Genomic DNA, 8,882 nt, shown 5'->3' with positions numbered 1-8,882 from the left:
TTACTGTGGATGAGGTGATGCCTATTAAGCAGTAGATTCAAATCATATTCTCTTTCATTCTTAGGATAAAAAGGTTTTCTGCTTTCTAACTTTCACTTTGTGCATTGACTGGTGTTGGTTAATAATGTTTTCATGACCCAGGGGGTTTTAAGTGGTTGTGCTGCTTCCCACGTGGCCTCCTGCTTCTCCTGTTACTAAGTCATGTTATCTGAAGGGAAGTGGGGATGGGATGAAAGCCCTTGTAAGGCCACCTATATATTGAAGGAAATTGTAATGAATCACGATCATGCTCGTTACGTATCAAGGCTTTTGAAATAGAAGTTACTCTTTTTCTTGGGATGTTGACGTCAGTTGATCAGGTTTTACAGTGCCCTATGATCACAATAGAGGATGTGATACTGGAATAATCATTTTCTACCATTGAGTAAGTATTTATTTATAAATTACTAAATGAGTGGAAGGTCCTGGGTGCTGGGAGGCAGGAGGTTGCATATTTGAGCGAATAAGTTGTATCACTGATAATAGAGATAACTGACACACTAAACCATACTTGGAGCACTGAAATACAAATTACAGTTAGGTTCAGTGGTGTCACTAAGTGACAAATTGGGAGTAAATAGTTCAGGAATTCCCGAGTCTCTAGGTCCAGTTCAAGTTGGTTACGGGACAAAGAAGCCATTCATAAAAGGGAAGAGATTTTTAGGTTTTGCAGCTAAAGTTTATAGTAGGCAGCAAGGGAATGATTCATAGTGATTGTAACAGTTGATTACCAGGTACTATAGAGATTGGTGTTAGCTCCATGATAATACTGATAGACTGATTGGAGTTACATTTTTTCTCTTGAATTTACCAGGAGTGGTTGTGAATGTCACCTTTTCCATCTTTTAAATCACATCCTTGCAGACGGTAATTACTCAAGGAAAAGGAACTATCAGAGTAACAGCAGTTCCTGTTACTGACTTGATATGGTCTCTGCCCGAATAGCTTCTTGGATTAATGGCCACTCTCAGGTAAGGAAAATAAAGAGGCCAAGCCTAGTTGCTTTAGGAGTTATATAATACAGGTGTGACATCAGTGTTCTCAGAATTTGTAAATGTTAAACCTCTTGATTTACCAAAGCCACAACCAAAGTACTTTATCTGGATCTTTGAAGACAGAGCTCCTCAGTTCACACAAATTGACTGATGAAAAGACAAATACTTTTCCTCTACAAACCGTGGGGTAGTATGTAGAGCAACCTGTGAGTTCTTCCTGTACTGCTCTGGAGCTACTTCTAATTATACTTTTTTGTTTGTTTTTGGAGGGGAAGCATTTCTCCTTGCATTGGTTTGCTGGTGTGGATGGCCCTTAGATTTTGGCATGAGTGATTATGCAGCATATTTGAAGAAAACCTGTTTTCAGGACCTTTTTAATTAAATATGGCCTGTTGCATGAGTTAAAGGTAAGTTATAAGAACTCTAGATTCCACAAGATTCTTGCTGCTTGTAGTTATTTTGCTTGGTGATAATACATTTTCTTTGGTGCTTCCTGGACTTTTTGAGAATCCTGATTGTGATGATATAATAGAAGAAAACTTGGGATATAGATAGTATAATTGAGTATGGTGAATCTTTTGTTATGGAATGCTAGTCTAAGCTTTTGCGTGTTTCCACTAGGGACACACATCAACGTACCCGTCTTAAAACATTCTTGGTAGTTAATCCTTGGTGTTACTTAAAAATCATCCTACATTCTTGCATTAAAATACATACATGTGCCTGGGCGTGGTGGCTGACGCCTGTAATCCCAGCACTTTGGGAGGCCAAGGCGGGCGGATCACGAGGTCAGGAGATCAAGACCATCCTGGCTAACACAGTTAAACCCCATCTCTACTAAAAAATACAAAAAATTAGCTGGCGTGGTGGTGGGCACCTGTAGTCCCAGCTGCTCGGGAGGCTGAGGCAGGAGAATGGTGTGAACGTGGGAGGTGGAGCTTGCAGTGAGCCAAGATAGAGCCACTGCACTCCAGCCTGGAGCGTGGAGCCTGGAGCACCGCTGCACTCCAGCCTCTGCACTCCAGAGTGAGACTCCGTCTCAAAAACAAACGAACGACAACAACAACAACAACAAAAAATATATATACACACACACACATATTTCTCATCCAAAACATGGTTGGTCAACAACTTTCTGATTTCCTGATACACATTTCATTAAGTGACTTCATAAATATATTCATGTTGCACATCATGTTTGACATATGCTTTCATTGTAGGTTATAGAATAATTTCAAATAGAATTTTGGGATAAAAATTTTGCTACCTTAAAATAGGTAATGAAGTATTTGAGGTATTCTGTTTTTATATGATAGGTAATCTTGGCTTGGAATTAAAAAGATTCTAAAAGTTGCTTAGGGAGCTCCCTGCTTTCGTGAACTCATTCCTTAATTATGATGTCAGATTTCAGAAGTTTGTTATTAACATACGGTATTTTGCTTTTATAGGTTCTTGTAATAGAGTATTACAAGTGGAAACTGATTTACATTGATAGTTATGTGAAATAGTGTTGCTTGACTAGAATTTTCATGATCTCATTTCAAAGCTTAGCAAAAACACCCTTTACCTGATATGTTTACCTCTGATACTACCTTCACTGATTTCAGCAGGTAGTCAGTTATAATCCATGGGTTGAAGTTTTTATTTATTTATTTATTTATTTAATTTTATTTTTTGAGACAGAGTCTCGCTCTGTTGTGCAAGCTGGAGTACAGTGGTTGGTGTGATCTTGGCTCACTGCAGCCTCTACCTTCTGGTCTGAAGCTATTCTCCTGCCTCAGCCTCCTGAATAGCTGGGATTACAGGTGTGGGCCACCACACCTGGCTAAATTTTGTATTTTTAGTAGAGACAGTTTCACCATGTTGGCCAGGTTGGTCTCAAACTCCTGACCTCAGGTGATCCACCCGACTCAGCTTCCCAAAGTCCTGGGATTACGGGCATGAGCCACTGTGCCCGGCCATGGGTTGAAGTTTTTAAATGCATGTTTTCTGGTCGATAATACATTGCTTGATTCTGTCTTATATTTGCATTTCAATTCTCTTCATCTTGTCCATACACATAATAATGCTTAGTACATGAATTTTATGTAATAAAGCAAGGTATATTTTCATGGGACTTTTGTAGTGGGAGAATGACATCTGAGCCTGAAATAAGATATTTGTGTTGTAACTTTTTCAGCGTCATGTGATACCAGTTTTTGACCACTTAGTTGATGCCTCTGAAAGGAAGAGAGAATCTGATCGCTAAAATTTGATGTGTCGTCAGTGTGGATCCTACTCAGTAGTGTCGCAACGAGGCTGAAAATAATATTAAGTGCTTTTAGCACAGAAATGTAAACTGCTCAGGTAAAATAACCTTGTAAAGAAAAATAAGAATATATTGCGGAGGCCTTGGCTAGGTTCATGATGACACAGGACCTTGTCTGAACATAATGATTTCAGAATTTGAGCTTAAAAATGACACTCTGAAATCCAGTCAGTGTGCCTCATTAGACTTTTCGATTTCAAGATCTTCTGCAGAAAGTGTTGTGAAAACTTTGAATACTTAAAAATGGCAGATGTAGTATTGCACTTTGCTGGTTGCTCAGATACTCTTTTTTATTTGTATAGATATTCTGAATTCCTTTTTTTTCCTACATGTTGTACGTTGTTGAAAGCTAAAAGGAAACTTATCCTTGGACCACAGAAGGCACAGGCACTTGTTGAGATGGAAACAAGGATGTGTGAAAATGAGACTACCACCTCTCGGATTAAAAAAAAAAAGCGCCAGAGTTCTAGGGTTCTAAGTGATGTCCAGAAAAGAGGAGGAATTATATTTATGGAGCATATATTGTGGAACACAGTGAGTATAGTACATGCCTTTAAATGAATACTGTTGGTATTTTAGAACAGTTGATTTTGTTTATGTGTTTTTTTCTTCAGCTGTGTGCAGTTGATCGACTTGCAGAGAGCCCATCACACAACAGATGTTGAAGAAATATTAAGTGAATGAATGAGGCAGCATTGCTAATATTTGTAAAGTGAGACAGTATCTCACAGCCCAGGCTGGAGTTCAGTGGCATTAACATAAGTCACTGCAGCCTTGAACACCTGAGCTCAAACGATCCTTTCACCTTACCCTCCAGAGTAGCTGGGACTACAGTCACGTGTCAACATGCCTGGCTAATTTTAATTTTCTAATGTTTTTAGAGCTGGGATCTCACTATGTTGCTTAGGCTGATCTTGAACTCCTGGCCTCATGCCATCCTCTTGCCTCAGCTGGTATTGTAGGTGTGAACCATTGTGCCAGGTACTAATTTTTTTCTTAAGTTAGAAAACAAGTTTTTAGCTATTTCCTAGTTACTTCCTTATGACAGAATATCTGATCAGAATCTTGGCCCATCTGATATCTGACTCCATACATTTACACCCATGAAGTAGTCAACCATTCCCAGATAGAGGTCATTTGAGTTATTTAGTGTTTACCAGCACTTGTTTAGTACCTTGCGATGATATTTACAGTGTATTTTTGGGTATGGTTTTGGGGTTATTTGGTGGTGGTGGTTAAAACGCCTGTAATCCCAGCACTTTGGGAGGATGAGGCAGGTGGATCACCTGAGGTCAGGAGTTCGAGCCCAGTCTGGCCAACATGACAAAACACTCTACTAAAAATACGAAAATTAGTCTGGCGTGGTGGCAGGCGCCTATAATCCCAGCTACTCCAGAGGCTAAGGCAGGAGAATTGCTTGAACCCAGGAGGCGGAGGTTGCAGTGAGCCGAGATCATGCCACTGGCACTCCAGCTTAGGTGACAGAGGTGAGACTCCATCTCAAGGAAAAAAAAATAGAAATCAGCAAGTGCTATTTGAGTTTACAGGAGTGAGAAGTCCTCTCTTGCATGGTGAGATGGGGAACACTTAATTCTATATAAATATTTGAGACCAGGTGTGGTGGCTCAAGCCTGTAATCCCAGCATTTTGGGAGGCTGAGGTGGGCGGATCACCTGACATCAGGAGTTTGAGACCAGCCTGGCCAACAAAGCAATACCCTGTCTCAAAAATACAAAAAGTACCCGAGCTTGGTGGTGTGTGCTCATAATCCCAGCTACTCAGGAGGCTGAGGCAGGAGAATCACTTGAACTCAGGTGGCAGAGGTTGCAGTGAGCCAAGACCGTGCCACTGCACTCCAGCCTGGGTGACAGAGTGAGACTCCGTCTGGGGAAAAAAAAATAAGATATCAAGTTCAAAGGATGTATTTATTAAGCCAGTAGAGAGTAAAGAGGTGGGGAATAGTGTAGAAGTATATGTTGATAAAGGGATGAGGTGGTTGTACAATCGAAAGGGGGTTGCAGACATGGAGAAACAGTTCTTCTAGCTCTTCCACTTTCAGCGTCATCTATGTGAGTCATTGGAATCCTTTTTTACAAGGCCTGCTTGCCCATGAGTTTTAAGAACTAATGCAGCGTAGAAATGATTGGTAGGAAAAGCTTGGCTGGGTTAATTTACTTTGCTGAGCTGATTCAACTTAAAAAGCAAGGTCCACACTAAGTGCCCAAGGTTCAAGGAGGAGCCTCATGTTTGAACTTGATGTTTAGTTCATGTGAATCATTTTCTGTTGAACTAATGAGAATACAGTGACCTTGAGAGTTAGGTTGTACATCTGAATTTTTTGGACTGTTTCTCATCTTTTGGATGTCTTGTTTGTATAGATGTGTTCATTTTATGTTATATCATTTGTTCTTCGGTAGCAAAAATTGAGTTGAAATGATACAGTTCCTGAAATCTAATGATTTCATGTTTAGGAAATATGTATCAGGAATACTGTGGGTTGTCATGAGAAAATTTGGATTGTGTTGCTGTGCTACTTTGGTTTCTTGTCAGAGAAGTTATAGTTAGTTTAGACCTCCTTCAGAATCCTTTCGTTGGACTTTGTATTTCATATGTTGTGCCAGCCTTGATTTTATTTATCTTTCTATACTATTTGTTTACACTTAACTCTGAAATATTTTGATGCATATTTTCAGTGTACTCTAGTCCTAAAATTGGTTTACATTTAATTATTGGGGAGAATAGCAAGTTGTTGATAGTTATTTGTGGTGGCATTAGGATATTTCCGTTTCAGTTCTTTGGACAATTTGCTAGTGGAAATAATTACTATATTTAGCTCTGTGAGACCCTACTGGCAGATTGCTCTGTGTGTGTGTGTGTGTGTGTGTGTGTGTTTGTTTCCTTCATGTAGATTGCTGTGTGTGTGTGTGTGTTTCCTTCACGTAGATTGCTGTGTGTGTCTTTTTCTTCATAATTCCCCTTATTTCTGTGGGTTTTGAATGATACTGTTGTTGTTACTGTTGTTTTATATCCATTGTCACATAAAACTCTTATTTATTCTTCCAGGCCAGGGACTGTCCTTAGAGATACACTGTCTGCAGGGAAATTTTTTTTTTTTTTTAAACATAATTTTACTAGTTGATAGGAAAGACGTTGGGAAAGACCTGGGCTGGATTTGTGATGAGCTGTGTTTACTGAGCATGATGAAGTAAAGCTCAATGTGATTACTCTGAAGTCCAGCCTTAGTATCAGTCTAAGGACTCAGGACACAAATACTCAAAACATAAATTCTTAGACTCTAAATTTCACATGTTTTTTCCTATCAATACAGGTTAAGGAGAGTGGCGTGTCATAGGTTTTTCCAGTGCAATAGAGGGAAGTTGGTTCTAGATCCTTTAGTACAGTTAATCTTTTGTAGTGTGTTCTATGTTCACTGCATTGGTATGTCTCATCTTTGGCGTGATCTTGGCTCACTGCAACCTCCGCCTCTTGCGTTCAGGCACTTCTTGTCTCAGCCTCCAGAGTAGCTGCGATTACAAGCATGTGCCAACATGCCCAGCTAATTTTTGTATGTTTTTGTGGAGACAGGCTTTGCCATGTTTGCCAGGCTGTTCTCTAAGTGATCCACCCGCCTCACCCTCCCAAAGTGCTGGGATTGCATGCGCAAGCCATGCATGCAGCCACACCTTTGCTTATTTGTACTATGCATTTCAAGTGATCACTTCAAGAGAATAAGTACCTGGGAGCTCCTGTGCTCTTTTTTTTTTTTTTTTTTTTTAACCCTATTGCTTGCATCACCTGGTTCCAACCTTGTATGAAAGTTTCATGAGTATGTTTCTGTCACTGAGGCAGCTTCTCCATTTAGCATATAATTGAGAAATTGCTAGTTTGTGGCTGAGACATTGCTTTGGTTTGAGAGGAGACTTAATTTATATATTTAGCAGAATGCTTAAGTTACATTTACAGGGATTAATTTAATTCTACTTTTAATTAAGTTGACCATTTGCTGTATCTTTACAAGACATAGATGGAGATTTAGTTTTGACTCTTAGATTCAGTTAAGGGGATGAAATTGGCATTATATAGTTTTTGATGCTGAGCCCCACGGAGATTAAATGATTGCTAAACACCATGCCATTTTTGAATCACATCTCTCATTTCACATTATTCTATACTCTACTTTTGCTTGTATGATTGATGAGTCTTTTGCTATCTGTGATTGACATTCTTTGAGTAGGTGCTTTTGTTTTGCCTGTAATATTATGAAGGAAGAATGGTGAATAAAAAGGTAATTTAGAGAAGCCTGTATTAAATATACCATGAACATTGAATATAGCAAGATCTTATTCTCTAGTTTTTTTCTTAGTTGATAAATTCTGTATGTGTTATGTGTTTGTGTATACATATGTACATATTAATGATGTGAGTGTTGATACTGTCATTTGTCACATGACAAATGACTGGTTTATAGTGAAAAGCTGTTGGGGTTCAGAGAAATGAACATTCTTTTGAAAGTGAGATAGGTTATTTTCTAGTTCTTGCCATTGAATCTCTGTTCTTCTGGTAGAAATGTTAGTGTATTTATAACCTCTCAGATTTGTTTGGTTCTGTTAGTGTTCCTGATCCAGGCAGTTAGGGATATGTTGGTTGAATTGAGAAAAATGAGTTTTTCCCTTCCTACTAACTGAATTAGATTAGAAATAAGCAGTTAAGTGAGAAAAATAGGGAATTAGTGCCAGGTCTGTTGAGGTATAGTGTTGACAGCAGTCTTTTACCTTTAGATGTTTGCTGCAACCTGGAGAATGCAGTGGTAGTTGCTGGCCTAGCCCATCCAAACAACCTCATTTGTGGGGTGATACTTCACAGATGGCTTAAAATAAATCTCCTGAAAATAATCTCTGGAAGAGATGACACGTGTGTGTGTGTGTGTGTGTGTGTGTGTGGGTGTGTGTTGGTGTAGTAGTAGGAGGAGGGTTGGCTTAATGATGAGAATCATTATTTCTTAAATTGGATGACACTTTCCATTCCTGCAAAGAGAGCCTGGGGTCCAGCCATGCTAATTCATAATCAAAGTAATTTGCTGAGAGTAGTGGAAGGAATTAGTTAGCAATAGATGGCAAATCACATTAATGAGTACTAGGAGAAAAACAAATAAGCAAACAAAATTTTATTTTTTTGGGATGGAGTCCCACTGTGTCACCCCGGCTGGAGTGCAGTGGCTCAGTCTCGGCTCACTGCAACCTCCGACTCCCAAGTTCAAGCAATTCTCTTGCCTCGGCCTCCCGAGGAGCTGGGATTACAGGCGATTGCCACCACGCCTGGCTAGTTTTTTTTGTTTGTTTGTTTGTTTTTAATTAATAGAGACAGTGTTTCACTACATTGGCCAGGCTGGTCTTGGAACTCCTGACCTCAGGTGATCTGCCTGCCTCGGCCTCACAAAGTGCTGGGATTACAGGCGTGAGCCACCACGCCTGGCCAGTAAGCAAACTTTAATGTGGTTGGAACATGTTCTTGAGTTGTATGAAGGGAGACAGGTAAATTGA

The 8,882-nt window shown here is 39.6% G+C and overlaps 3 non-coding genes across 3 annotated transcripts; all 3 read left to right on the top strand.

Annotated features, from left to right (window-relative positions):
* Positions 1–3,432: 3,432 nt before the first annotated feature.
* On the top strand, positions 3,433–3,507 carry LOC126960449 (small nucleolar RNA SNORD107). Its single transcript, XR_007727993.1, has one exon. It is a non-coding gene; the product is annotated as a small nucleolar RNA SNORD107 (small nucleolar RNA).
* Positions 3,508–6,510: 3,003 nt separating this feature from the next.
* LOC126960429 (small nucleolar RNA SNORD64) lies at positions 6,511–6,577 on the top strand. The gene has a single exon (XR_007727976.1). It is a non-coding gene; the product is annotated as a small nucleolar RNA SNORD64 (small nucleolar RNA).
* Positions 6,578–8,316: 1,739 nt separating this feature from the next.
* Positions 8,317–8,387, top strand: LOC126960448 (small nucleolar RNA SNORD108). The gene has a single exon (XR_007727992.1). It is a non-coding gene; the product is annotated as a small nucleolar RNA SNORD108 (small nucleolar RNA).
* Positions 8,388–8,882: the final 495 nt, after the last annotated feature.

This window comes from Macaca thibetana, chromosome 7 (genome assembly GCF_024542745.1).
Source record: "Macaca thibetana thibetana isolate TM-01 chromosome 7, ASM2454274v1, whole genome shotgun sequence".
Taxonomy (NCBI): domain Eukaryota; kingdom Metazoa; phylum Chordata; class Mammalia; order Primates; family Cercopithecidae; genus Macaca; species Macaca thibetana.
Note: the sequence above shows the minus strand (reverse complement) of the source record. Positions and strands in the feature narration are given on the sequence as shown.